The sequence below is a fragment of the Lithobates pipiens genome, unplaced genomic scaffold (assembly GCF_037356315.1).
Source record: "Lithobates pipiens isolate NorthernLeopardFrog02 unplaced genomic scaffold, aLitPip1_a1.2 Scaffold_41, whole genome shotgun sequence".
Lineage (NCBI taxonomy): Eukaryota > Metazoa > Chordata > Amphibia > Anura > Ranidae > Lithobates > Lithobates pipiens.
Window position 1 is genome coordinate 5,822,496 of NW_027507861.1, and position 24,721 is coordinate 5,847,216.

At 41.1% G+C, this 24,721-nt stretch overlaps 1 pseudogene; it reads left to right on the forward strand.

The window, feature by feature from the left end:
- The window catches only part of LOC143956789 (uncharacterized), a 135,063-nt pseudogene that overhangs the window by 92,707 nt on the left and 17,635 nt on the right, over positions 1 to 24,721 (forward strand).

Consider the following 24,721-nt stretch of genomic DNA (forward strand, 5'->3'; position numbering starts at 1 on the left):
TCTTCTGTGTTAAACAAAATATCAAGTATTGTTAATTATTGTTAATACAGCAAAGCTAGAATTTCAATCAAGGGAATTAAGCGAGCATATCGACCACATCAGTTCAAATCATAATATCATTGCTAGCAGAAGCAAGAGTAAACTAAACATCTCGGACCCGATGAAATTAGGTGAGCCCAATAGTCAGGCTTTAATCCCAGGGCTATCTCCAATCGGAATAGTAGATTTTGTGTATATACTATATTCGCTATAGAATGCGGATTCAAGGGGAAGACAGCCTTACAAATTCCCAGCTACCAGTCATGAGACCCTTGAATCCTTAGTATATGGAGTTAAGGGTAAGTGTTATCTGTGTTTCAGCTAGAAACAAAAGACAGAAGTCGCCCAGTTAAGATTGAGTCGGGTCTTATGTTGCAATGAATATCAGCAAGAGATTCGAGATCATTCCAAGGAAGCTGACTGGGGCGGGTCATGAACGTGCATAAGGAGAGAGTCATATGTTCAGAAGAATGGGATCAGAGGAAGAAGAGTGGGGAGAATAGGAAAGGATAGTTGAAGAGTGTAGAGAAAGTGGGGAAAGAATAGTACGTATAGAATAAATAGAGGCAAAGTTAGAGGGATTGCCTCCCGGGATTGCTTCAATTCGCCAATGGCTCCTAAAAAAAAAAAAAAAAAAAAAAAAAAAAAAAAAAAAATTTTAAAAATTGTGTTTCTAGCGATTCCAAAAGAAGGTAGAGCATCCTGCGAGTCTATTGTACTTGCAGTTCTCAAGGACGACCAGTCAAAAGAGTAGTGTAGGCTGTAGTAGTTTTAAAGTGGATCCAACAGGCCCATTTTGAACTAAATTTTGAAGGAGTATCACGCGCAATGTGGATCAACTCTTCCATCCTTGCCGCGTGATCAAGTCTACAAAACCATTCTTTGACGGTGGGTATCTGGGTGGATTTCCATTTGGTCGGGATACATTGTTTAGCTGCATTTATCATAAACATAGCTAATGATTTATGGTAAGTGTTATGAGATCCGGAGGAGACATGCAATAAACACTGAGCTGGGGAAGGTTCGATATTGTATGTAGTGACCTGGGTAGTTATGTCGCAAACTTCTTTCCAAAAAGGGACCAGCAAGGGGCAAGACCACCATATATGGAGAAATGTGCCCGATTCTGAGAGACATCTCCAGCATTTATTGTGTGAATTCGGGAACAATTTGTTTAGTTTCGCTGGTGTATAATACCACCTAGTTTGGACTTTGTAATTATTCTCTTGGGAACTAACGTTTAATGTGCCCTTATGTGTGGTTAAGAAGATGTTCCTCCATTGTTCGTCAGTTAAGGAGAGGTTTAGATCCTCTTCCCAACGGTTGTAGGCAACGTAGTCCCTAGGGCTTAAATGGTCAAAGAGCATTGCATGCGTCAGAGCTATCAGGTGTCTTTGTGGGGACTGTTGAGAACATAATTTTTCAAAGGGGGATTGTGTACGGGAACAGTCACGATTTTTGTTCAGTGAGCGAAGGAAATGAGAGATTTGGATATACGGCCATTGAGGGATGGGGGGCATCTCCAATTTCTCAGTAATATCTGATATAGATAGTAGGTCATCTCCGGAAAAAAAGTTACCTGCTCTAGTTTGGGTTGGTGTCCAGTCTGGGCTCAGATAGTGGGTGGATAAACCTGGAGGAAAGTCTGGGTTTAGCTTGAATGTCGTTAATGGGCCGGGGATAGATGAAATCCGCGATCGTTTGCAAATTAGTTGGAAATAATGTAGAGTCGGGCCTATTAACGGATGACCCTTCATCGTCAATGGGATTTTGTTCGGGTTGAACCATGGAGTGGAGCCCAAAGGTGCCTGTGAGAAGGATGATTCTATGGATACCCAATCTTTTGAGGTAGCATGTATATTCCAATCAGCAATTCGAGACATGTGAACCGCGTAGCAGTAGTTAAGTATGTCAGGTAGGCCTATACCACCTAGAGCTTTTGGGCGTGTTAGAAATTGGAAGCTAATCCTAGGTCTTCTGTCATTCCAGAGAAATCTGGAGCAAATAGATCTATACGTTTTGAAAAATGTTGAAGGGATTCGGATAGGAACTGCCTGTAAGATATAAAGAAGTCTCGGGAGAGCGTTCATCTTGAGGATGGCCGCCCTGCCGAACCATGAAAAAACCGGCCTATTCCATCGTTGAAGGTCCAGGATTAGCTTGTTCAATAAGGGTAAATGGTTCTTGGAATATAAATCTACCAGTTTGTGGGGAATTTGAATACCAAGATATGTTATGTGGTCAGATCTCCATTTGAAAGGAAAGTTACTCTCGCATTGTAGTACCGTGTCCTGCGTTAAGGAAATGTTAAGTGCGTACGACTTTGTGAAATTAATTTTGAGATTAGATATAGATTGGAATGACTGGAATTCGGCTAGGAGATTCGGGAGGGTAGTTATAGGTTCAGATAAAAAAAGTAGGATATCGTCCGCGAAGGCGGCATACTTAAATTCTTTAAATCTGGTGTTTATCCCTTTGATGTTCGGGTTGTTTTTTAGCTGCTCAAGAAAGGGTTCTAGAGTTAATATGAAAAGGATGGGGGACAGCGGGCATCCTTGACGGGTGCCGTTGCGTATGTGAAAGGCGTCTGACAGAGTGCCATTAACTTTTACTCTAGCTATTGGGTTAGAGTATAATGCTAAGATAAAATTTAACATGTTGGGGCCCATACCCAATGCGCGGAGCACAGCTTCCATGTAATCCCATGACACTCTGTCAAACGCCTTTTCTGCATCTAGGGACAGAAAAAACCCCTTTTGGCCCGAGTGAGTGATAAGGTGATGTAGATTAAGGGCCTTGAGTGTATTGTCTCTAGCTTCGCGTCCCGGGACAAAGCCCACTTGGTCGTTTGAGATGAGATCTGGGATCAGGGGTAGTAATCTATTCGCTAAAATCTTTGAGAAAATCTTTAGGTCCACGTTTAGTAACGAGATTGGCCTATAGTTCCCTGTGTTAGTGGGGTCCTTGTCTGGTTTCGGTATTACCGCAATGTGAGCTTCCAGAAGCCCAGAGGGGAGTGATCCAGTGGAAGCTATCGAATTAAAAGCTTTAAGAAAAGGATTTTGTAGGCTGTCCGTAAATGTTTTATAATAGGCCGCCGTGAGGCCGTCCGGGCCTGGGCTTTTTGCAGGTTTTAGTTGTTTCACCGCTTGTGTCCATTCCGGAATGGTGATAGGGGCGTCTAAAGTGTCTACAATAGTTGGGCAAATCTTTTTAAGAGACGGATTTTCAAGGAGAGAACGCAATCTATCTGTTATCAGTCGGGAGGGGAGGTTGTCAGGTTTGGTACTGTCAAGGTTGTATAGAGATTTGTAATAATTTTCAAATTCTCGTGCAATTTCCTGATTTTTCGTAATAGGTTTACCCTTCGGGGAGTGAAGTAAGTGAATTGTGTGTTTTGCTTTCCTTGTGTGGAGGGCCTGGGCTAAGAGATGTCCCGATTTATTTCCGAATTCATAAAAAAGTTTTTTTGTAAGAATAAACTTTCGTTTCAGTTTGAGCTCTAAGTCTTCCCTGATGAGAGAGCGCACTTCCAAAAGTTCTGAGAGCGTGTTTTGCGCTAGAGTGCGTTTGTGTGTGGCTTCTAAAGATTTAAGTCTGGAGAATAGGGTCGCTAGATTAGCTGCTTTCCTTTTCCTAATTGCTGAAGCTATAGCGATGATCTTTCCCCTAACCACACTCTTGTGAGCCTCCCATTGTGTTAGATGGGAAACATCAGGCGTGTCATTTTCTCTAAAATAATTCGTCAGGCATTCCCTAATGTCTGATGTGTTAACCTGGTCAGATAAAATGCTTGTGTCTAGTCTCCAGATATATTTGCCGGATCTCTCCTCAGGGAAAACAAGTGTTGCTGAGACCGGATGGTGGTCAGAACAGGTCATAGGTTCAATTGTGGCTGAGTATACGAAATCCAGAGTTTCTTGTTGAACAAAGATACCATCTATGCGCGAATACTTATTGTGCGGTGCAGAGTAAAAAGTATAATCTTTTTCTTGGGGGAAAAGCGTCCTCCAGGTGTCATGAAGTAAGAGAGTTTGGAGACTTTTTCTTATTTGTTTAATGGCCTTGTAAGGGAGATGGGAGGTACCTGAGGAAGTATCTAGGATTGGTTCCAGGGGCACGTTTAGATCACCACCAAAAATTAAAAGACCTTCATGAAAGGAGGATAGTCGATTGATTGTCTCTCGAAAAAATTTGACTTGAGACGTGTTTGGGCTATAAACGTTTGCTAGGGTTACGGATTTACCATTGATGGTCCCTTTTAGGAAGAGAAATCTACCTTCTGTGTCCGCGATAGTGTCTACAATTTGGATTGTAATATTCTTAGAGAACAGGATGGAAACCCCTTTAGTCTTAGAGGAGGGAGAGGTTGCGTGGAAGCAATGGGGATAAGCCTGGTTGTGTAATTTGGGAATGGAATCCTGTCGGAAGTGTGTTTCCTGTAAAAAGATAATATCAGCCTTCATGGCTTTCATGTTCGCCAGTACTTGGGAACGTTTTTCTGGGGAGTTCAGTCCTTTTGTATTCATTGAAATTACTTTAAGGGAGGTATTTTTGTTAGGAGATCGCTGAGAGGGCATGATGATCGGGGTGAGTAAACTGGTGATAACGTAACTCAGAAACCGCTATAAAAGGGAGCCCAGGGAATCCCGGGAGGCAAAGTGTAGGGAACAGAGGTTGTACGTGTGTGGAGAGGGTGGGGGTGAAGGGAAAGAGGGAGCAAAAGAGGAGAAAAGAAACAAAGAGAGGAGGAGGAAGGAAGAAAAAGAAGAAAAGAACAAAAGGAAAAAGAAAAAGAGAGGGGGGAAAGGGCGGATTATTAGAAAAAAAATGAAACGTTGCGGGGACTAATAGCCGAAGAGAGGGAGGGGATATGGGTGATACCGGTTATGGGGGCGAACCAGTCGTCCCTATTAGAAAATGTGTTAAATACCGGGATAGTCGATCGTGACTACCTGCGTCGATCTTGTGGGGGTGGTGTACAAGGTACCAAAATGTATTTGCTCTGGTGTCCAGTAATGGCCAAAAATCACAGTGGATCAACTTGTGTCGGTCAATTGACAGGAGGCATGTGTATAGATGAACCCTGTGTGACTATAAGTCCTAGGGTTCTAGATGAGCTCTTGACGGGAAATGCATCAACATGTTAAACAAGATAGCAAACAAATCAGTAAACATAAACATGGGTCTCGTGGTATTTTGGGTAACTAGAATTCCCTGTGGAATTCGGTGAAAAGTTACACACAAATTGAGAGATCACAAAAACCAACAAATATAATAACTAAAATAAAGAAACAGACCCATCTGATGGAGACATATGTGTAATCCATACAAGGACTAAAGAGGATAAGACGTTAGCGTATGCGGTAGAACAGAACCTGAAACGTGGCAAACAAAACATTGGGGACCTCACAGGCCAAAACAGCATTCGGTAACCCGTGGGCAAGGTAAACAAGCAACCGAAAAGTGAGTACCTGTATAATAGGGTCGAAAGGACCTCATAAAACATTTTAACAATGACAGGCGTAAATCATTATGGCTCTACTCCCTTTACACCTAACAGCCGTTGACGTTAGTCTATCAGAGGAAGAGGAGAAAAGCTTCTCAATGACTGTATATTAACATAGCATTACTCGATAGAAACTTTAAACATCCTAATCCCCCAGTGCACTCCCCCCTGTAGGTGTATATATATCTAATATGTCAGTGGAAGATGGTATCCTTGCCAACAGACGTATGGGCCCCAGCAATTTGGGTCTAGATTTAGTTTGAAGGACTGGAGTCCATCCATGAGAAGCTTTCCTCTTATTAATTTTAAAGTGATAAATTCGATGGAGTACAGTTTCAAACTGAGAGATAAGGTGCGACTCATATACCAAGAAAAAAAAAAAAAAAAAAAAAAAAAAAAAAAAGGACAAAAAAAAAAAAAAAAAAAAAGGGGAGGGGGGGAGAGGAGCATCGTCTGTCCCACGATTTTTAATGAGGTTCTGACAGATCAGTATTTCTAGGATAGAGGGGACCTTCATTTTCGGTTCCGTTTCTTTCCTGCTAGCTGATGAGAAAAACCCAGAAAATAATTCTTTTTTAGCATTGAAGATTGCTTTGTGATATTTCTCCGTTAGTCCTTTGTAGTTTGTGTGGTTTTCCCTGGTAGGATTTCTTCTCCACACTCTTTCAGCTCTTTTGCGTTCTTGTTTGAGTAGAGTGAGAGTGCGATTGAACCATCCCGAGTTTTTTCTCCGGATGATGTGTTCTGCGTTTTGGAGCCACTGCATCTGCTGTTTGTAGCAATGGCTTGTTTAAGGAGTTGAGTGTTAGTTCCAATGAGTGACTTAAATTCAGTGTTGCTATTTTGTTTGACAATGTGGTTTTGAAGCATTCGGAGTGTAGTTTCTTATGCAATCTGGTCCAATGAGTTGTTGTCAGATGTTTCCATTTTTGGAGGGTGGTGTTCGTGAAGATTTTAAATTTGATGGCGTGGTGGTCCATCCATGGTAGTGGTATGTTGTCGAGTATGTTGATGTTGATATTTTGTGTGAAGATGAGGTCCAGGGTGTGACTTGAGCCATGTGTGGGAGTCTTTATCAGTTGCTGGAGACTCAGTTCTTCCAGTTGGTTGATGCAGGCGGTTGCAATAGGGTCTTGGGTAGAGTTTGCCCAGTGGTTAAAGTCCCCAAGTACCAGAAAGTTTTTGGTTTTAAGGGTGTGTATCGAAAATTAATTCAGTGAGGGGCGTAAGGAGATTAGTCTTTGGTCCTGGTGGTCTGTAGCACAGAAGTATGTGAATGGTGTCTTGGGGTGTTGATTGAAGATATAGAGTCAATGTCTCCATGAAAGACACTGAGTTCTGTAAAATTGGTTTGGTGAGCACCAGGTGAGATTTAAAAATCACTGCTAGGCCTCCTCCTTTTTTTCCTTTCCTATGCTCAGTTAGGATCCTGTCGTTTTCAGGCATCAATTCCGTTAGGATGGTGTTGCAGTCGGGTGTTAGCCAGCTTTCTGTGATGAAGAGGCAATCTATTTGTATTTGTATATGTATAATATGTTTTGGGTGATGAAATCGTGCATTTCCAGTCTGTTTGACTGCCGACCTGGTGTTGATCATGGTGCATGCTAATTGTTGTGGTTGAGTTGGTATCTTCCTGTGTTTTATGGTTGATTTTGGGTCGGTCTTTAGTAGTTGTTCTTTCCCTAGGATTGTTTGAATGGAGGCTGGTATTCGGCACTAGTCCAGAGAAGAAGAGAGGCAATGAGAGGGGGCTAGGAGAAGAGGGCACTGCTTACCTTACCTTACCAGTGATGTAGCTACATCTGGGTGGGGCAGTCCTGGCTTGATGTGACATCCGGTGCCTCTGCGGTGTGGTCTGGTTGCTAAGGCAGCGGTGTTCTGAGCTGGGAAGGGCACGCCGGCCTGCTGAATGGAGGTGTGGGTGAGCTGGGAGGTGGGCTGGCGTGGGCTGGAGCTCATGCGCAGCCGCAGTCTTCCTCGTCTAGCTAGCTAGAGCAGAGGCGATCATCAGTGGCTATGGATGGGCTAGGGTCAGAATGGACCAGGTCCCGGTAGAACCTGCTGGGGGGGTACAGGGGGTATGCTCCGGGTGCCGGGGGAGTCCTGTGGCTGTGCCTGGGTGGACCAAGATGGCCGAGGGGCTAGGACAGAGCCATTGCTGTCCTGGTTTTGGGTTCCCAGAGTGGATGGAGGGTGTGGTCTGGTAGGAGTGGGTGCCTCGGCTTACCCAGGGGGGGGGCGGCACATTCCCTGTATTGTGATTGGCCGGTTCTCCACTTGCCCTGATCACCTCTACATGACAGCCAATCACTGGCTGAGAGTAATACAAAGCTCCTTTCTCTATTAACCTCTTGATTACCAGAAGGATGAAGAATGTACATTGGTAGACAAGTGGTCAGTGAAGGAGGCGGAGTTCTGTTGACTTCCATCATCCAACCATGTCTAAGTAACATTCCATGTGTTTATTTCTTTGCACGTGATTGGATATTCATTACAAAGTGACATTTCACCACATTCACTAATCTCTGGGGGGACATTTCTTTGAACAGCCTATTTCCCTTTAGTAAACCCCCCCTCTGTCTGTATACTGGACTGTCCGGATTGCAGGTCTGGGGCCACTAATGATCCAGTACAGCTGATATACATGACATTCCTAATACCCCTCCCCCTCCTCTCCACCAGACTTACTACAGACCGGCAGACTAGATCCTCCCTTTTCACCCTGACACAGGATGGGGGATGGGGGACATGTTCTCATGTAAGGTGACTGGATGAGATTTGGGGGGTCACACTTGTCTTTGCTGGTATATGGAAGAGCTCTTGTTGGTGGTAATGGAGGTGAACCCGGCAATGAAGCAGATCTACAATACACCTCCAATTACTGTTCCCTCCTTGGTCCCGAGGTCAGATCTCCAGATCACTCTTCTCTGCCCCCCACTCCCCTGACAGAGCGCCCCCTTCTGGAACATTTTACATTTTATCTTGTAGCTTTGTGGTCATTAGACCTCACCAGGCAGTTGTTGGTTACAATTTGTCCAAGAGTGGTCTTTATTGTCCCAGACCCTCACTGCGTCATTTCACCCCTCCCCCTCACAATTTATAAACACTGTGTACCCCAAACACTGCACCCCCTCACATTGCTGACTTAAAGGATAAGTTCCCCTCCCCACCTAAATCCCAGCCCCCCATGTACCAATATACTTCTTTCTATTTATCTTCCACCCCCCTTACCTCAGTGTCCAGCTGGCTGTATAATCACTTATCTATTACTTCCTGGACACACCTTGGGATGTGACACACCCTGCATCATCTACCCTCCCCCTTCCACCCACCTCATCGGGTGCACATTTTTCCTATGCAATCACTGATCACTGTTCTCACTAAATACGCAGCTATAGATCTTAGATTTGGCAGAATGTGCAGGAGCTGAGCGATCAGACAACAGCCGATGTGGATAGAGCTGTGATATTGAAATCAGGAGAAGTATGTCCTGGGTTCTGTAATGATCACCATACACTATACAATCTGATGATGGTACATCTAAAGCACATTGTACAATCAGTGCATTGCATAGTGTATGGCCAGCTTTATTGAAGTACATAGGAGGGAGTGGATGGAGTCACTCAGCTGTCAAGCTGCATTAACATCTCTGTGTAGCGGGAACTCACATTACCACATGTTATTGGCCCTAAAGGGGAAATTACACCTGTATGCATCCTCTAGACAAGTGAATTGCATTTCGTTCCAAATCGAAATTCGGACAAATTTTCATTATTCAGACATTTGGATGCATCCGAATTACCAAATTACACAATGCTAACGAATTCAACCGAATTCGGACGAAATTCGTATCAAATTTGAAAAATTCGAATTTGAAAACAAATTTGAATAAAAATCGAAAAAATATAAATCGATTTTTAAAAAAGAATACAGTAAAATAGAATATAAAATAATAACACAATAGAATGAAAATAAAAGAATAGTAAAGAACAGAATAGAATTTAATAGAATGTAATAAAATACTATAGAAGAATATGACCTTCTTCTGAAATTATAATTTCGAATAGTATAAATTTGAATTCGAGAATAGATTTGAAAATAACTCAAAACAATGGAAACTAAAATAATATATATTATATTTTATTATAGTCTATTCTTAATCTATTCTTTTCTATTATTTTATATTCTAATATTTTCTATTCAAATTTGATCCAAATTTTTATGCTACATTAGAATTTCAGAAGATATATATATATATATATATATATATATATATATATATATATATATATATATATATATATATATATATATATATATATATATATATAAAATATATATATAACTATATAACTATCTATATAAATATATCTATAACCATCTTCTGAAATTCAAATGTTCCTATAGAATTAATTAGAATAGAAAAGATTTGAATAGAAAAGAATAGACTAGAAAAACAATTGAACAGAATAGTATAAAATATTAGATTTTTATTTATTTTTATTCTATCACTGAGTCCAAGCCTTATTCTTCAATGGGAAACCCTAACCCTAAGCCTAACCCCAACCCCTAGTTGTGTATTGTCCACTTGCCACATCACCTGCCACATGTTGTGTATTGTCCACTTGCCACGACACCTGCCACAAGTTCCATGACACCTGCCACGAGTGCCACGTGACCTGCAACGAGTGCCACATGACCGGCAACAAGTTCCATGTAACCTGTCATGTGACCAAGTTGTAGATTGTCCACCTTCCACGTCACCTGCCACAAGTTGTATACTGTCCATTTGCCACATCACCTGCCACAAGTTGTATATTGTCCACTTACCACGTCACCTGCCAGAAGTTGTGTATTGTCCACTTGCCACATCACCTGCCACAAGTTGTGTATTGTACACTTGCCACGTCACCTGTCACAAGTTGTATACTGTCCACTTGCCAAATCAACTGCACAAGTTGTGTATTGTCCACTTGCCACGACACCGGCCACGAGTGCCACATGACTGGCCACGAGTGCCACGTGACCGGCCACGAGTGCCACTTGACCGGACACGAGTGCCACGTGACCAAGTTGTGGATTGTCCACTTGTCACATCACATGCCACAAGTTATGGGGTTCCTAGCACCAAGTGACCCTGAGATACGTACCTCAGGGCCACTTACAGCTTTAAAGTGGCCCTGAGATATGTGGCCCCAAATTCGGTTCGCAAAATGTCATTCTCTGCTGCAGAAAAGTGCTTGACATTTTGCGACCCGAATTTTGGGACACGTATCTCGGGGCCACTTATAGCTATAAACCCTAAATTTGGTATGCAAACACAGTAGAACTAGCACTACAACATCTCCAAATTTGGGGTTTCTAACCAAGTGATCCCGAGGTACGGGGGCCCAAAGTCAGGTCACAAAATGTCAAGCACTTTTCTGTAGCAGAGAATGACAATTTGTGACCCAAATTTGGGGCCCCATATCTTGGGGTCACTTGGTGCTATAAACCCCAAATTTGGTAGTGCTAGTTCTACTGTGTTTGCATACCAAATTTGGGGTTTCTAGCTATAATATACGTGGCCCCAAAGTCGGGTCTCAAAATGTCATTGTCTTCTGCAGAAAAGTACTTGGCATATTGCCCATATCTCAGGGTCACTTGGTGCTAGGAACCCCACAACTTGTGGTAGGTGACGTGGTAAGTGGACAATCCACAACTTGGTCATGTGGCACTCGTGGCTGGTCACGTGGCACTCATGGCAGGTGTTGAGGCAAGAAGACAATACACAACTTGTGGCAGGTGATGTGGCAAGTGGACAATCCACAACTTGTGGCAGGTGACGTGGCAAGTGGACAATGACATACAGCATATGCACTTGCCTTGCAATCGACATCCGTGACTTCTTCAATCAGGCATGCTGACAACTTCGTTGATGTGATAAATATAATGAAATAAGATGTGTGTGTTTTTGCACTGTACACTGCAAGTATGAGAAGTTGATGTGACAGATGTATATAAGTAACTAACCATCTTCCAAAATTTCTAATTCAAATAGAAAAGATTAGAAAAAAATATAATTGAATAGAATAAAATAGAAAGAATCTACAACCATCTTCTGAAATTTGAATTTCAAATAGAACAAATATGAATTTCGAATAGTATGAATTTAAATTTTTAAATTGATTAATTTTAAATTTGGATAGAAAAGATTATAATAAAATAGAAAATAGACTAGAAAAACGATAGAACAGAAAAGAATATATTATATTTTATTCTGTTCTGTTCTATTGTTTTTCTAGTCTATTCTTTTATATTCTATTAAAATCTTTTCTATTAAAATCAAAATCATTATATACTAAATTCGAATTTCGAAAGATGGTTATATATAAATATATATTTCTTACCAACATTCAAATTTCGTATAGGATGAATTTGAATTTGAATAGAAAAGATTAGAATGGAAATAGAGAATAGACTATAAAAACAATAGAACAGAATAGAATATAGATACTATCTATTTCCTTTTTAATTTCTTTTGCAGATTACTATTTGTTTCCATAAGATCTCCTGCAGACTATTAGCATCTATTTCATTTTTTGCAGATCTCCTGCAGACTATTAGTATCTATTTTGTTTTCTTACCAGATCTCCTGCAGACTATTAGCATCTATTTCTTTTTTTAGCAGATCTCCAGCAGACTGTTAGAATCAATTTCATTTTGTTTGCAGATTACTATTTATTTCCATCAGATCTCCTGCAGTATATTAACACCCATTTCATTTTTTTTGCATATCTTATGCAGAATATTAGCATCTATTTAATTTATGAATGGAGGAATGGTATGAGGAAGAGACAACAAGAGGGACATCATCACTGCTTATATCTCTATACACAGGGAAATGGCTGCTAATAGTTTGCAGGAGACCAGCAAAAAATAAATAGATTATAGTCTGCAGATCTGATGAGAAAATTAAATAGATACTAATAGTGTGCAGGAGATATGCAAAAACATTATATAAATGCTAATAGTCTACAGGAGATCTGATGGAAATAAATAGTAATCTGCAAAAAAATAATGAAATAGATGCTAATAGTCTGCAGGAGATCTGCAAAAAATGAAATAGATGTTAAAGTGGTTTGGTACCTAAAAATGAAACATCATGTTATTAAATTCACCAGATAGCATACTTACCTAAACGAACCCTGAAAAAAAAAATATTCGTTACTTACCTTTTATTTCTGATGTTTCAGCTGACTTCCGGGTTGTCCTCCCGTGGGAGTAGGCGTGGCCAATCGTCCTCGCAATGGTCCCTGGGAGCTATTTCCCAAGAATCCATGGGGGACAATGAAATTGCGAAATCTCGCGAGATTTCGCAAGGGCGCCGGTCGCGTTGGAGGTTGAGCAGATCATCCATGGATGATGTGGGGGGTTCCTGCGATCGCCCGTGCGGTAGACGCGTGTGTGTGTGTCGCCCGCACATACCGATGCAGTGCTCCCCCTGACTTCCTGTGTTTTGGCTTCTCCTGGCCCCGCCCCCTCTCCTCCTCTGACAGAGGGATGGATTTGCTGGGCGGCTGATTTCTACACACAGCGAGTGGCACTTGTGAGCGGATTAGTACGGACTGATCCCCCCCTCCTCCCCCCGGCCGGGGCTGAGCATTCCTTCCTCCACACCTCCGGTGTGTCCTCCTCCCTGAGCCCCGTCCTCCTCCCCCGGGGGGAGGCGTGAGCGGCAATCACCGGGAGGACACTACAAGAAAGTTTGTTGTGCCGGAGGGGCGAAGCATGGGCAGCACCTCCATGGACATCTCCGATCGCTGACAGCTGGCCCCGCCCACCCGTCCGGACACACACCCCCACACACACCAATCACTGCTGGGTCAGCCTGACACCACTGTGGTCTGTGTTGGTGGACGTCATCCTATACCAGGAAGTAAATGCCTGTGGGCTTCAGATGCCCACAGGCAAAATGGAAAACGCCAGAGCAGGTTTTTATAAGTCATCCCAAGGAAAGGATTCGTCGCGCCGGGGGACAAAAAAACGCCAGACGTGGATGCCAATCGAAGGTAGCACTCGCCCACCTGTGACACAGGTAAGAAAAAAAAAAAAAAAGAGCGGAATCCCGCTTTAATATACTGCAGGAAATCTGATGGAAATAAATAGTAATCTGCAAAAAAAAAAAATGAAATTGATTCTAAGAGTCTGCAGGAGATCTGCAAAAAAAAAAGAAGTGACATGGCTGTTAATAGTCTACAAGAGATCTGCTAAAAAGAAATAGATGCTAATAGTCTGTAGGAGATCTAGTGAGAAAACAAAATAGATACTAATAGTCTGCAGGAGATCTGCAAAAAAATGAAATAGATGCTAATAGTCTGCAGGAAATCTTATTAAAACAAATAGTAATCTGAAAAAAAATAATAAAATGAAATAGATAATATCTATATTCTATTCTGTTCTATTGTTTTTCTAGTCTATTCTTTTATATTCTATTAACATTTTTTTCTATTAAAATCTAAATCATTCTGTACAAAATTCAAATGTCGGGGAAAAAAAAAATATATATATATATATAAACATCTTCCGGAAATTCGAATTTAGTATATAATGATTTTGATTTTAATAGAAAAGATTTTAATAGAATATAAAAAATACACTAGAAAAAGAATAGAAAAGAATAAAATATAATATATTCTGTTCTATCTTTTTTCTAGTCTATTTTCTATTTTATTATAATCTTTTCTATCCAAATTTAAAATTAATTAATTTAAAAATTTGAATTCATACTATTCAAATTCGAATTTCAGAAGATGGTTGTATATTCTTTCTATTTTAATCTATTATATTATATATTTTTTTCTATTCTGTTCTAATCTTTTCTATTTGAATTAGAAATTTTGGAAGATGGTTAGTTACTTATATACATCTGTCACATCAACTTCTCATACTTGCAGTGTACAGTGCAAAAAACACCCACATCTTATTTCATTTATATTTATCACATCAATGAAGTTGTCAGCATGTCTGATTGAAGAAGTCACGGATGTCAATCGCAAGGCAAGTACATATGCTGTATGTCATTGTCCACTTGCCACGTCACCTGCCACCAAGTGACGTCAGATATTCACTGATTCAGATCGATCCAAAACATTTAAAATGAAAAGATTTATTAATTGCTCTACAAGCAAAGTGATTTACATGTTGGAATGTCCATGTAGAAAAATCTCCCAGAACAATATGGCTCCTTTTGCCCGTCATATTACAATAGGCTGAGTGGGAAGCAGTTAATATAAAATGTTAAAAAATAAAGTAATTTTATTAAAACCCTTTTTTTTTTACAGAATTCTGATTTTTTTTTTTGTTCTGTACAGGTGGACTGAGGAACCAAGTTTTTGGTCATGCTGGTCTTCATCTATAAAACAAAGTCACGAGGGAATTGATCCATTTCGGTGTTATAAGTGACTGAAAGTTTTTATTGCAGTTCACTGGAGGATTCACAAAGGATTCAAGACATATCCGTGTTCTAAAAGTCATAAGTATTTTGGAACTTCTTCAACATTGATCCAGCCTCAGAGGACAACAGGAGAGAAGTCATTTCAGTGTTCTGGAAGTGACAATGGCTTTATAGTAAAGTCCATCCCATGTATACATAAGAGGAGTCATTTCAGAAGATATTTCTTGTTTGGAACGCAACAAAGGTTTTACAATGGAGGCAAAACATATCACACACCAGAAGATTCACAATAAAGAGAAACCATTTCATTGTTCCGAATGTGATAAAACTTTTACAACAAACTCAAAACTTATTGCACACCAGAGGGTTCACACTGGAGAGAAGCCATATCAGTGTTCTGAATGTGGCAAAGCTTTTACACTAAAATCAAATCTTATCACACACCAGAGAGTTCACACTGGAGAGAAGCCCTATCAGTGTTCTGAATGTGGCAAAGCTTTTACACATAAGTCAGATGTTATCAAACACCAGAGGATTCACATTGGAGAGAAGTCATATCTGTGTTCTGAATGTGGGAAAGCTTTTACAACCAAGAAATACCTTATCACGCACCAGAGAGTTCACACTGGAGAGAAACCATATCAGTGTTCTGAATGTGGCAAAGCTTTTACACAGAAATCAAATCTTATCGCACACCAGCGAGTTCACACTGGAGAGAAGTCATATCAGTGTTCTGAATGTGGAAAAGATTTAATAACCAAGAAAGACCTTATCACACACCAGAGAGTTCACACTGGAGAGAAACCATATCAGTGTTCTGAATGTGGCAAAGCTTTTACAACCAAGAAATACTTTTTCACACACCAGAGGGTTCACACTGAAGAGAAGCCATATCAGTGTTCTGAATGTGGCAAAGCTTTTAAACAGAAATCAAATCTTAACACACACCAGAGAGGTCACACTGGAGAGAAGCCATATCAGTGTTCTGAATGTGGCAAAGCTTTTACACAGAAATCAAATCTTACCACACACCAGAGAGGTCACACTGGAGAGAAGCCATATCAGTGTTCTGAATGTGGCAAAGCTTTTACACAGAAATCAAATCTTAACACACACCAGAGAGTTCACACTGGAGAGAAGCCATTTTAATGCTCTGAATGTGACAAATGTTTACAGTTAATACCGGGACAATCTGCAACCAGAGGATTCACAAGCTTCAGCAGAGAAGCTTGTAGAGAGGAAACTCTGGAAGAAGGGGGGTATTAAAGGAGTTGTGGGTGTTCCATTAGCTTCATAGCCCCAATGTTATCCCATAAGGTAGGGATGAAGTGAAAAGATAAAATGCTACTTTATAAAAACAAAATCTGCAAACTGGAATGTAATGATCGGATGCACTGACTTTTTTTTCCTCATAATTCATATATTTATCTTTTTTATGGAGCTTTAACAGAACATGTAATGCATTTTCATCATTCACTAACTGGGCAATGTTACCAAGTGTTTTCTTCATTGCCAGATCCTGAGCTAATACATGATTGACACTGTCGCAGTATCAGGGACTAGGATGGGGTCAAGTGGCATCTTGCAAAGCCTCTGAAGCCTCATTAAGAGAGTCCATTCCAGGTTCTTCTGACTGTTGATACACCATAAGTCAGGTGTCACGGCTCCAGCTAAGCACACTTTCTCCAAACCTCCCCTCCCATGATAAATGCCTCCTTTCCATATTTTATCTCCTCTCACGGGTGACATGTTTGCAGGCAGGTCTGTGACTGGGACACCATTGAGGGAAAAGTCTCTGGTGAGAAAGCAATCCCCTAAGCTGCCACAGGCCTTCCCACACTGGGTTGCTGCTGTTTATGGAATGTATTTAACAGTATCACTTAAGTTCAGCTGGCTAATTGTATTCCATCTGGTTCTGATGAAAGTCTTGGGGATCTCATCAGGTGTAGAATGGATGTTCTTGTTATCTTCATTCTCTGTTTAGCTATTACTCCTCTCCATAGACTATTCACACAGCACACCTACAAGAGATCGGGGGCTGAGTGTGAGGTCATATTCCTACCACTTCTGGGGACTGAACTTCCTCCAGCTGGGGTTCACTTTAACCTTTTCACAGCCAGAGCCCTTTTTGCGTTTTTTGCACACATGTTTAAAAAATAATTTTTGCCTTGAAGATGATGGAAATATACCAAACATTATATATTTTCTGAAAGCAGACATCCTAAAAAATAAAATAGTGATAGTTTACATTTTTTATGTCACACAATATTACCTCAATGGTCTCGGAAACACAAAAAGTCAGTAAAAAAAAACACTAAAGTGAATTTTAGGGAAACAAAATGCAATAAATTACCCACATTTTTGGTAAAATATAAAAAAACAAGGTATCGCAAAGTAAATAGATACCCAGCTTGCCAAACCTTAAATTATGTGAGCCGTGAAATGGCGACAAACTTCAGTAACCTATATTTTCTATAGGCAACACTTAAAAAAAACTCTATAGATATTAGTTTAGTGTTACAGAGGAGATCTGGCTCTAGAATTCTTGCTCTGACTCCGGCGTGCGCGGTTATATGTAACGTGTATCGCAATCAACGTTTTCACTTGTAGGAACACCTGAGGCTTTGTTTACATTTGTATGTGCATATATGTGGAGGTGGGGGCCATTTTTTTGGGGGGTGGGGGTTTATGTGCTTGAGTGTAACTTAATTTTTATTCTTTCATCACATAGGGGACAGAAAGTCCTGTATGTGATATTTTTTCATGACTCTGAATGGACAGATCTCTTTTTGGTGTAAAGTTTTCAAAGAACACTTCTTATCCCTGGAAATGTTATGACGTTGGCATTAAAGTGTAACAAGTTTTTGCTTTGTTTGGTTGGGTTGTTTTGTGGGAATGCTTTGTGTGTTGTGAGTTCTTCTTTTGTTGTAAATTGGAAAATAAATTAAAAGAATTTTGATTGAAAAAAAAAGTGTAACTATGGGCAGATCAATAATTACATAAATGGTGCAATCTGTCATTAGTATAGAAGATTTTGTTTTTCTGAGTCTCCTCTTGTAACATTTTTATTACCTGTTGATCCTCCCAGTGGATGTTTTAAAGAAAAGGGAAGGGAAACTAGAGGGGCTGGAGGGTAACCAACCCTCGGGACTTTTAAACGGTACTCTAGTAGAGGCAGAACAGTCACGTGCCCAAAGTGAAATATACAAAGTTTTATTTTGAAATACAAACAAATGTTAAAAACATTGATAGAAAGGATATGAATACAGATATCAAATACTGATGTACAGAGCTGGTACAGGATCACAAATGACCATACATGTTACCAATCTATACATAAAGATGCTGCAATTTTCAACATGATTCGCTCTCTTGAGCTTCCTCAGGATTTTGCATCTAGCGTTAAAAACTAGAAAATAAATTAAAAAATAAATAAATAAATTGTCAATATATTCATAAGAATTTTTTTCAGGCAAAGTATGTTTATATTCAGTGTCTATTGGTCAAACTTTAGACTAACAAACGACAATTTATAACAGATTATGAAAAACAAGAAAAAAATATTTGAGCATAAAGAATAAATATGAACAATGGTAAAAATAAAAAAAAATAAAAAAAGATTTCAGCCGTGGTAATCCACTCTTGCTATCCAGCGACGGATGATCATCTCTCCGAGGTCCAGCGATGGCTGATCTGATCCAGCGCAGCGAATCCATCCATCTTCTGTTTCCACGGAGGAGACACTGCAGGGATTCCGGCGGCCTGACGATTGTTATATGCGGAGGGCGGGGCCACCCGTCACCTGACTCCGCCCCCTCTGACGCAAGGGGAAACCTGTGTTTCTCCGTGATGTATAGGTGACCCCGCCCTATCTGATGTAACGGAAACCTGCCTTTGTTACATCAGAGGGGGGCGGAGTCACCAATACATCACGGAGAAACTCGGGTTTCCCCTTGCATCAGAGGGGGCGGAGTCAGGTGATGGGTGGCCCCGCCCTCCGCATATAACAAACGTCAGGCCGCCGGAAACCCTGCAGTGTCTCCTCCGTGGAGACAGAAGATGGATGGATTCGCTGCGCTGGATCAGATCAGCCATCGCTGGACCCCAGAGATCTGTCGCTGGATAGCAAGAGTGGATTACCACCGCTGGAATCTTTTTTTTATTTTTTGTTTATTTTTAATAAAGGAATTTTTCAAAACTGTGTTTGTCTTATTTAACCATTTTTACACTTTCTTTGTGAAATGGTAGGGGTACTTTTGTACCCTCTTACCATTTGAAACAGGGAGGGCGGGATCTGGGGGTCCCCTTGTTAAAGGGGGCTTCCAGATTCTGATAAGTCCCCCTCCTGCAGACCCCCACAACCACCGGCCATGGTTGTGGGGATGAGGCCCTTCTCCACATCAACATGGGGACAAGGTGCTTTGAGGGGTCACAGACCCCCAAAGCATCCTCCCAATGTTGAGGGCATGTGGCCTGGTGTGGTTCAAGAGGAGGGGCGCTCTCTCGTCCCCCCCTCTTTTCCTGTGGCCTGCCAGGTTGCGTGCTCGGATAAAGGGTCTGGTATGGATTTTTAAGGGGACCCCAACGTCAATTTTTTTTTTATTTTGACGCAGGGTTCCCCTTAATACCCATACCAGACATGAAGGGTCTGGTAATTGAATTTAGGGGACCCCCACGCTTTTTTATTTATTTATTTATTTTTATCAATGACTTTCAATGAGCGTTCTCTGTATTACAGAGCCGACAATTCATAATAGCTGCGAGTGATTTTAAAGGACTTTTTTTCCTGCATAAATGACACTTTGTGCAGGGACAGTTCTAAGCACCAGAAACATGCGCCCCTTCACAGGCATACTATGGACACCCCCGTTCGAAATTTAAAGGAATATTACACTTTTATTGTTTCACTTTAATCATTATTAAAATCCCGAAAAAACTTCAGTTTTTAAAACTTTTTTTTGCATTGATACATGTCCCCTGGGGCAGGACCCGGGTACCCAAACACATTAGTACTTTAGATTTTGAACGTTGGAGTCCCATAGACTTTAATAGGGTTCTAAATTTCACACGAAGTATGCTATATACTAGCTCCGTCGAATCTTCTTTATACATTCGACAGACACCATAAGCCTTCAAAGACAGATTTGACCGTAATTCTTGTGGATTTTCGGACGAATGCAATTTTTGAACGAAAAACAAAATAAATAAAAATGAATTTCATGAGAAACTTAATAAATAAATTTTTCGGACGAAAGCGAAATTCTGAAACAAAATATTTTACTCTGCGCATGTCTAATGTCTATAATAAGTCTTACCTGAAGCTACCCCAGATATCTCCTAAACCTGCACAATTCAGGAGATGTCCCCTGTATCTTCACAACGTCATCGGCACATGCGCACTGAAGAAACGGCTCATTCATGCGTTGCTTCAGCTGGCGCACCGTTACCATGAGTGGGAGTGACGTCATCACAGCTCTGACCAATCACAACGCTGGAACCCACGATACCCGTAAACAACTCCGGGAGACATGTCGCTGGGCAGACCAGTTTGCCGGGACCGCTGTGGGGATTTCGATCTAAGGTCTAAGGTTAGGGTCTTCATAATGAGTTGGTGTGCAATGCATACCAGCTAATTAGGCTTTGCCTTGCAGATTTTGGTTTTGGATTTATAACCACTTTATCCACCTCAATCCTAGACACTTACACCCCCTTCCTGCCCAGGGCATTTTTCAGTTTTCAGCGCTGTCACAGTTCAGTGCCATTCAGCATCCATCCAGCAGAGGAAGCCATTGGGTATGAAGGATTTGAGAGACTTTGATGAAGGCTGCACTGAATTCTGGGAAATGTAGTCTGGGAAGAGGGCCTTGCATAAGAATAGAAGGAGTAATGGACTTCAGCTCACAGATATACACTCCTAACAGGAGGAGAAAGGAGCAGTTTTTCTTCAGGGCTTAGAGAGAGAACTTCCTCTTGCTATAAGGGGAGCAGAGTATGAACATCGCTGTTCCTGAGTGCACACTAGGGTTGCTACCTTCTCTTCATGCCAAACCCAAACACTTTAGTGACGCACTGCAATTTTATTTATAGTATACACTATAGGATTGCAAAAGACTTTAAACACCTTTGGGTGTCCCAGGGAGAGTATAAATGTGGTGCGCTAAACATGCCAAGGCAAACAGTGGGTGTGGCCAAATTGAGTTAACAGATGACAACAGATTTGTGTGCGACTATCTTAGTCACTTGGGGAGCCACAGTTCAATCTGAATAATGTATCCGGGTTTCACGTGGACTGAAACCCAGACACAAATGTCAAAACTTGGACTGTTTGGCTGAATCCAAGAGATAGGTGGCAACCCTACATGGTGCTCCAACCTCCTTGGGTCGCTCTAAAATCCATAGGTTACTCAGTTTATTGGGGCACTCTATACATCATGGGTAGGGATGAGCCGAACACCCCCCTGGTTCGGTTTGCAACAGAACTTTCGAACGGCCCAAAAATTTGTGCAAACTTTAGAACCCCATTGAAGTCTATGGGACTCGAACGTTTCAAATAAAAAGTGCTAATTTTATTGGCTAATATGCAAGATATTGTCCTAAAAAGGGTTTGGGGACCCGGTTCCTGCACCGGCATTTTTTTAAATGGCCGTTTTTCCGGGAGCACTGATTTTAATAATGCTTAAAGTGAACAAAAGTGAAATATTCCTTTAAATATAGTGCCTGGGGGGTGTCTATAGTATGCCTGTGAAGTGGCACATGTCTCCTGTGTTTAGAACAGTCCCTGCTCAAAATGACATTTAACGGAAGAAAGTAATTTAAAACTGCTTATCTGGTTTCGGCAAAATGGATGAAAATCATTGAGAAAAATGGCATGGGTAGCCCCCCCAGCCCATTACCAGCCCCTTTGGGTCTTGTACAGATATTAAGGGGAAGCCCGTATCCATATTAAAAAAAGGAAAGGCGTGGGGCCCCCAGGCCCTATATACTCAGAACAGCCGTATACAGACGGTGCTAAGAAGACAGGGACTGTGTAGGTTTGTTGTGTAGAATCTGTGTGTAATTTTGAACTGGTACATTTTTAAAGTGTAGCTCCAGTCTAAAAATTTACTTTTAACATTTTTTGGAAAACATAGGAAAGGGTTATAACCCCTGTATTTTTTTTTTTTTGCCATCCGTCTTTTTTCATCTCACTTCCTGTTGTCTCCTTGCATTTTCAAGAAGGATACGTTTGTAAGTTGGATGTTTGAAAGTAGGAGCCTGCCCTATATGCTCTGCAGAAATGGGGGCCTAAGGTGTTGGTGTTGCCAAAACATTGTAAGCCCTCAAAGTGACTCTTGGTGGGCACTGGAGCGCCCTGCTGTGAACGATTATAGTAAGAATTGTAATTACATGCCATTGTTGAACAGTGGTAGAAAAATTGGGCCATTGGTGGTTGTGGTGGTTCTGGTGCCACAACACTATAAGTCCTCACAGTTACTCTTGGTGGGCACAGTAAAGGAGCTTTCAGTGAAATATTATATCAAGAATTGTAATTACATGCCCCTGTTAAATAGGGGCTGAAAAATTGAGCCTTATGCACTGGTGCTGTTGCCACGACACTGCAACCTCTCCCAGATACTCTACTTGGAGTGCAATAATGATCGCTGCTGCAAAGCATTGCATCAAAAATTGTAATAACACGCTCCTGTTAAATAGGGGCTGAAAAATTGGGCCTTATGCACTGGTGCTGGTGACATGACACTGCAACATCTCCCATCTACTATAGTTGGAGTGCAGGAATGAGCCCTGCCGCAAAGCAATGCATGAAAAATTGTATTACATGCCTCTGTTAAACAGTGGCTGAAAAATTGGGCCTTAGGCACTGGTGCTGGTGCCACTACATTGCAACTTCTCCCATATACTCTAGTTGGAGTGCAGGAATGAGCCCTGCTGCAAAACCTTGCATTAAAAGTTGTATTACATGTCCCTTTTAAACAGGGGTTTAAAAATAAGGCCTTAGACACTGCTTGCTGGTGCCACAATACTGCAACCTCTTCCAGATACTCTAGTTGGAGTGCAGGAATGAGCCGGGCTGCTAAACATTGCATAAAAAATTGTAATTACATGCTCCTGTTAACCACTTAAGCCCCAGACCAATTGTCAGCCTAAGGACCAGAGGTCTTTTTACAATTTCACACTGCACTGCTTTAACTGGTAATTGCGCGGTCATGCAATGTTGTACCGAAACAAAATTTGCGTCCTTTTCTTCCCACAAATAGAGATTTCTTTTAATGGTATTTGATTGCTTCTGTGATTTTTATTTTTTACAATATAAAAGGAAAAAGACTGGAAATTTTGAAAAAAAAAAGATATTTTTTGTTATAAGAAAAATCGAATAAACTAAATTTTAGTCATACATTTAGGCCAAAATGTATTCAGCCACATGTCTTTAGTAAAAAAATGTCAATAAGCGTATATTTATTGGTTTGCGCAAAAGTTATAGTGTCTACAAACTAGAGTACATTTTCTGGAATTTACATAGCTTTTAATTTATGACTGACTATCTCATTTCTTGAGGTGCTAAAATGGCAGGGCAGTACAACCCCCCAAATGACCACATTTTAGAAAGTAGACACCCCAAGGAAATTGCTGAGGGGCATGTTGAGCCCATTGAATATTTTTGTCCCAAGTGATTGTATAATGACAAAAAAAGTTTACAAAAAGTTGTCACTAAATGATATATTGCTTACACATGCCATAGTTATATGTGGAATTGCACCCCAAAATACCCCAAAATACATTCTGCTGCTTCTCCTGAGTACGGGGATACCACTTGTGTGGGACTTTTTGGGAGCCTAGCCATGTACGGCACCCCGAAAAACAATCACTGCCTTCAGGATCTCTAAGGGTGCAAATTTTTGATTTCACTCCTCACTACCTATCACAGTTTCGAAGGCCATAAAATGCCAAAATAGCACAAAACCCCCCAAATGACCCCATTTTGGAAAGTAGACACCCCAAGCTATTTACTGAGAGGCATGTTGAGTCCATGCAATATTTTATATTTTGCCACAAGTTGCGGGAATATTACAAACCTTTTTTTATTTTGCACAAAGCTGTCACTAAATGATATATTGCTCACACATGCTATGGGCATATGTGAAATTACACCCCAAAATACATTCTGCTGCTTCTCCTGAGTACGGAAATACCACATGTGTGGGACTTTTTGGGAGCCTAACCGTGTACGGGACCCCGAAAACCAAGCACCGCCTTCAGGATTTAAATATAAAATGCTACCAAAAAAACTGTTAGTGATCTAATGGATCAGGCCTGACTCTGCAAACACTGCAGTTATGGGTTTTTGTGATTTGTAAGTGACATTGATCGATTGATACTGCACTTGGGTGGGCTGGGCGGAGGGGCAAAACGCAGGTGCTAGCAGGTATCTGGGCTGATCCCGCTAACAATGCGTTTTTTTGGAACCCTAAACTGCTGGGGATGCTAGTATAGATCTGATCAGATCAGATATTGATGTTCAGATACTATACCACTACGGGAGGTGTATGCTTTGCGCGTGGGTGTTAGCGGTACTGGCACTAACCTAGCGCTGCCTGGGGCGACGCAGACCCAGACCCTAAAACCTAATTGATATCACCCGCCGGGTGATCAGGAGGTTAAACCTTTATTGGGTAATAAATGATGGGTGCCCTGATGCTATAAAAAGCAAACTAACTAACCAGAACACACCTAACACTTAT